Genomic DNA, 4,829 nt, shown 5'->3' on the forward strand with positions numbered 1-4,829 from the left:
CTTAATTATTGGGTGGAAGGTCAGGGGCTTCACAACTCCTAGCAACTTAAAAATTGTGTAAGGCCTAAATTCCTAGTTTATTTTTCCCATCTTTTAATTAAACTTTTTACCTTTTTAAATGGACAAATGATAATTGTACATATTCGTGGGGTAGGTACCTAGTGATGTTGTGATACATATAACACATAGTGATCAGATTAGGGTAATTAGCATATCCATCATCTCAAACACTTATTATTTCTTTGGGAACATTCAATATCCTTCTTCTGGCTATTTTGAAACTATGAATATTTTATTGTCCACTATAGTCATCCTACAGTGATAAAGAATACTAGAACTTATTTTTTCCTATCTAGCCACCTAATTTTTGTACAAGTCCTCTAAGTGGAAGTAAAGTTTCATTGATAAGGTCCCTGCTGAGAGCTATGGGATACAGTGAGGTCTTTAGAAGTAGACCTTCTCTTGGTCGTGTTTACTGTTTGTTACTTCCCAACACCAATTTTTTTCCTCTTTCCTAACAGAACCCTAATTTTATTCACATATTCTCCCCAACCCCAGCTTTAAGGGTAGACCTAGGCCAGGGGTCAGCAAGCTTTTTCAGAAAAAGACCAGAGAGTAAATATTTTAAGCTTTAGGAGTGAAGGCAAATGGTCTGTATCACAATGAAAGCAGTCATAGACAACTTGCAAATGAGTGTGTGGCTGTGTTCTGGTGGCACTTTATTTACAAAAACAGGCCAGTGGGTTACATCTGGTCTCTGCACTGTAGTTTGCTAACCCCATTGTAGGTTAATCTAAGCTAAGGTTTCTCAAGCTCAGTATTACATTTTGGACAGGATAATTCTTCATGGTGGGGCTGTCCTGTGCATTGTAGTATATTTAACAGCATCCCTGGCCTCTCTGCACTAGAGGCCAGTAGCACCCACTTCCTTCTCTCCCAGTTGCTACAAACAATAATGTCTCCAGGCATTGCTAACTATCCCTGGGTGGGGCATGTCCCTGGTGACTGTTAATGATTCAGACATAGTGACAAGACTCTAGCTGGCTTAAATAGACTAATGGAAAGGGCTCCGTGTCTGTTATTTCGGGAGAGGTTCTCTTAGACTTAGATTGAAACAGGAAAGCATTAGCAGCAAATGCCACTGACATCCATACGACCGTGCTGAAAATCAGACTCAGAGTGAAGTCTGAACCGTGGATGGCAGAGCAGAGAAACAGCAAGAACATGGGTTCTGGCTGGGTGCAGTGGCTCATGCTTATAATCCCAGCACTTTTGGAGGCGGAGGCAGGTGGATCACCTGAGGTCAGGAGTTTGAGACCAGACTGGCCAACATGGCAAACCCCCCGTCTCTACTCAAAATACAAAAATTAGCCAGGCATAGTGGCACATGCCTGTCATCCCAGCTACTCTGGAGGCTGAGGCATAAGAATTGTTTGAACCTGGGAGGTGGAGGTTGCAGTGAGCCAAGATCGTGCCACTGCGTTCCAGCCTGGGTGACAGAGTAAGACTCTGTCTCAAAACAACCAACCAACCAACCAACCAACCAACCAACCAGCCTGGGTCCTTTGGAGCAGCTGAATCAACTGGACCTGAAACCCTCTTTGCATATGGGCTTTGGTGGGTGAGATGACACATTTTATTGTTTTTGATGGAGCTTCTTAAGGACACTCAGGGAGGGAATATATCAATGTGTTCGAAGGATTTCAGTATTTGAGCCTGCAGTATGGTTGTATTTGTAATGGCTGAATATCATTCTTAAGGCACACAGGACAGCAGGGGCTGTGATTAGGGGCAGAGTCCCGCAGCAAGGGTGTGGGTGGGGAGGCATGGATTCAGGTCTCCTGTTTCTGTTTCTTTTTGGCTCAATACAAGGCTTTGTGAATTTATCTTACTTCCTCACCCCATGTAAATGTGGTGGTACTTTACATATTGGGGTTGGAATTTTGTGTGGACTTGGGCAGCAGTATGTGTCTTTCAGAGGAACTTAGTCTGCCTGATAGGTTACAGAGAATTTTTTAAATGGTTATCTTCCTAGGAAGGAGATTTGACCAGAAAAACAGTGGCAGTGTTTGGTGTCAGGACCTAAATTGCAAATGTTGTAGCTGCAAAGATAACGGGAAACCAATTTCTATTCAATTCAAATCAGTTTCTCAGGATCATGCCCTTGATGCGTTTAAGCCTCCTTGCTCTTCCCACTCTCCTTCACCTTCCTCCCCCACCAGCTCTTGGCTGATAATGAGATGGTAAAAATGCACATAGAACAAAATCGATAAAAAGCAAGCTTCTAAGAAGGTTTTCACAGCAAGCCATTGAGTGGTGATAGAAGTGCTGTTGGACTTGGGCTGAGAGGGCCCTGTCTTCAGAACCTGGCTCTGAGCTGGCAGGTCAGTTCACTTTGCTAAGCCTCAGTTTACCCATCTGTGGGAATGGGTAGAATGATACGCACCTACCTGCATCCTCTTGACGATAGAATGAGATAACATATGTGAAAGAGTTAAATGAGGCAGAGAATGAGAGGAGAGCCGCTTAAACAGAGCAAGGTTGTTCTCAGTGGATATTTTAGGCCTGTATTCTTTTCCCTGTCACTTTTGGGGGTACCTGGTGACATCCTAATTCCTTTTCTACCCTGGATGTGTTTTGGTTGTGGTTGAGGTTTCCTTAATCTGGGCTGAGATGAACTGGATGAACCGGATGTACAGAACTGCAGCATTTGCTGGATATTGGTGAGGACATATGGCTCTAGGCAGCAGTCTCAGAGCCAGGTGGTCAGGGGCTCCTCTAGGCACTTTTCTGTCTCACAGGCAACTGCTGGCAGTTTAGTGGACTCACAATTCCACATGGCTGGGGAGGCCTCACAATCATGGCAAAAGACCAAGGAGAAGCCAAGTCATATCTTACATGGCAGCAGGTAAGAGAGCGTGTGCAGGGGAACTGCCCATTATAACCATCAGATCTCGTGAGACTTATTCACTATCATGAGAAGGGCATGGGAAAACCCACCGCCATGATTCAATTACCTCCCACTGGGTCCTTCCCATGACATGGGGGGATTATGGGAGCGACAATTCAAGATGAAATTTGGGTGGGGACACAGCCAAACCATATCACCCCCCTGCCAGTGGCTTCCCACTGTATCTAGAATAGCATTCAACATTTCCTACTGTCTGATGGGAAATGTTCTGTCCTGCTCCCTCCACAGTGGTCAAATTCTCATTTTTCAGGTCTTCACTTAAAATTAACTCTGACCTATTTAAGCAAGTGCCTCCCATCCCCATTGTCTTCATAGTGTTTACAACTGCCCATTATGTGCCTATTTGCGTGTTTGTTCATTCAGTGGCTGTCTCTTTTACTAGACTGTAAGCTTGGGGAGGGCAGGAACAGTGTCTGTCTTATTTACCACTCTTTCCTTGTGCCTGGCACATAGTAGGTGCTTTAGAAATAACTGGTTGAATGAATGAACGCCATCCGGTTCATGAAATCCCCAGTGATTCTTCACTTCATGCCTTTGGAGGGGGAGAAGCCTTCATCCAGGTGCTGTGAAGAGCTCTACAACTGGAGTATCATTACAGCAGGGAAAGAGGTAGGAGAACCTTGCAGGTAAATATGTGCATTGTGTGCCACACTCTGTAGGTTCAAATCTCAGCTCTGCCCTTTGTTACTGTGCACCCTTTAGCAAGTGACTTAACCTCTCTCTCACTCTGATTCCTCCTTTGTCAAACAGAGATGACATCAGTATCAGCCTATGAGGGTTAATTGAGGTGATGCTTGTGAAAGTCTTGGCAGGATGCCTGGCCCACTGGGTGTGCTGAGTGATAGTGGCTGTGATTATTCAATTAACATGTGTTGAACATTTCCATATCTGTGTGATATTACACCTTTTTTCTTTTTCTATTTTTTTGAAGTTAAAGCACCATTTATTCGACTCTCTGTTGAGCATCTGTATCGTACTCCACTCTGGGGATACAGAAATGAGCCCACAAACACAATCCCTATTCTCATGGGGCTTACATTTTGATGGGAAACACAGGCTCTGAACACACAGTTACAGGCGCAATAAATAATGAAAAGAACTAGGCTGGGTGCAGTGTCTCATACCTGTAAATCCCAGCACTTTGGGACGCCAAGATGGGTGAATTACCTGAGGTCAGGAGTTCAAGACCAGCCTGGCCAACATGGCAAAACCCCTGTCTCTACTCAAAATACAAAAATTAGCCAGGCATGGTGGCACACGCCTATAATTCCAGCTACGTGGGAGGCTGAGGCAGGAGAATCGCTTGAAACTGGGAGACCGAGGTTGCAGTGGGCCAAGATTGCACCATTGCATACTCCAGCCTGGGCAACGCAGTGAGACTCCAAAAAAAAAAAAAGAGAACTAGAGTGTGAGGGGAGCAAATTCCAAGGGAAACAGAACTTGTGTGCATATGTGGGGGTGTGGGAGAGTGTGGGTAAGGTGAGAGAAATTCTACCCAAGAATGTAGATCTAAGCTACAGATTGGGCTAAAGGTAGAGTAAGATCCATCCAGAAGATGGGACGGCAGCAGGAGGTCATGCTACACAGGAAACTTGTCCAAAAGCTCAGAGGCTGCAGATATATATTATGGCATATTTATGGCTAAAATGTATAAGTACATACATAGCTGAATAACCTGGTTTTGGAAAATACTTGGTTTTTCAGGGATCTTTCCAAAGAAGACCCTGAGAAAGGATTTGAATGCAAGAGTTTGTCTGTTTTGAGATAGGGTCTCTTTCTGTCACCCCAGCTGGAGTGCAGTGGCACAATCATGACTCACTGCAGCCTCAATCTCCTGGACTCAAGCAATCCTCCTATC

The 4,829-nt window shown here is 44.6% G+C and overlaps 1 long non-coding RNA gene across 1 annotated transcript; it reads left to right on the forward strand.

The window, feature by feature from the left end:
- Positions 1–1,022: 1,022 nt before the first annotated feature.
- On the forward strand, positions 1,023–3,574 carry LOC123567701 (uncharacterized). Its single transcript, XR_006690808.2, has 3 exons — positions 1,023–1,617; positions 2,802–2,908; positions 3,425–3,574. It is a non-coding gene; the product is annotated as an uncharacterized lncRNA (long non-coding RNA).
- The last annotated feature ends 1,255 nt before the right edge of the window (positions 3,575–4,829 follow it).

The sequence above is a fragment of the Macaca fascicularis genome, chromosome 11, assembly GCF_037993035.2.
Source record: "Macaca fascicularis isolate 582-1 chromosome 11, T2T-MFA8v1.1".
In the NCBI taxonomy this organism is placed as follows: domain Eukaryota; kingdom Metazoa; phylum Chordata; class Mammalia; order Primates; family Cercopithecidae; genus Macaca; species Macaca fascicularis.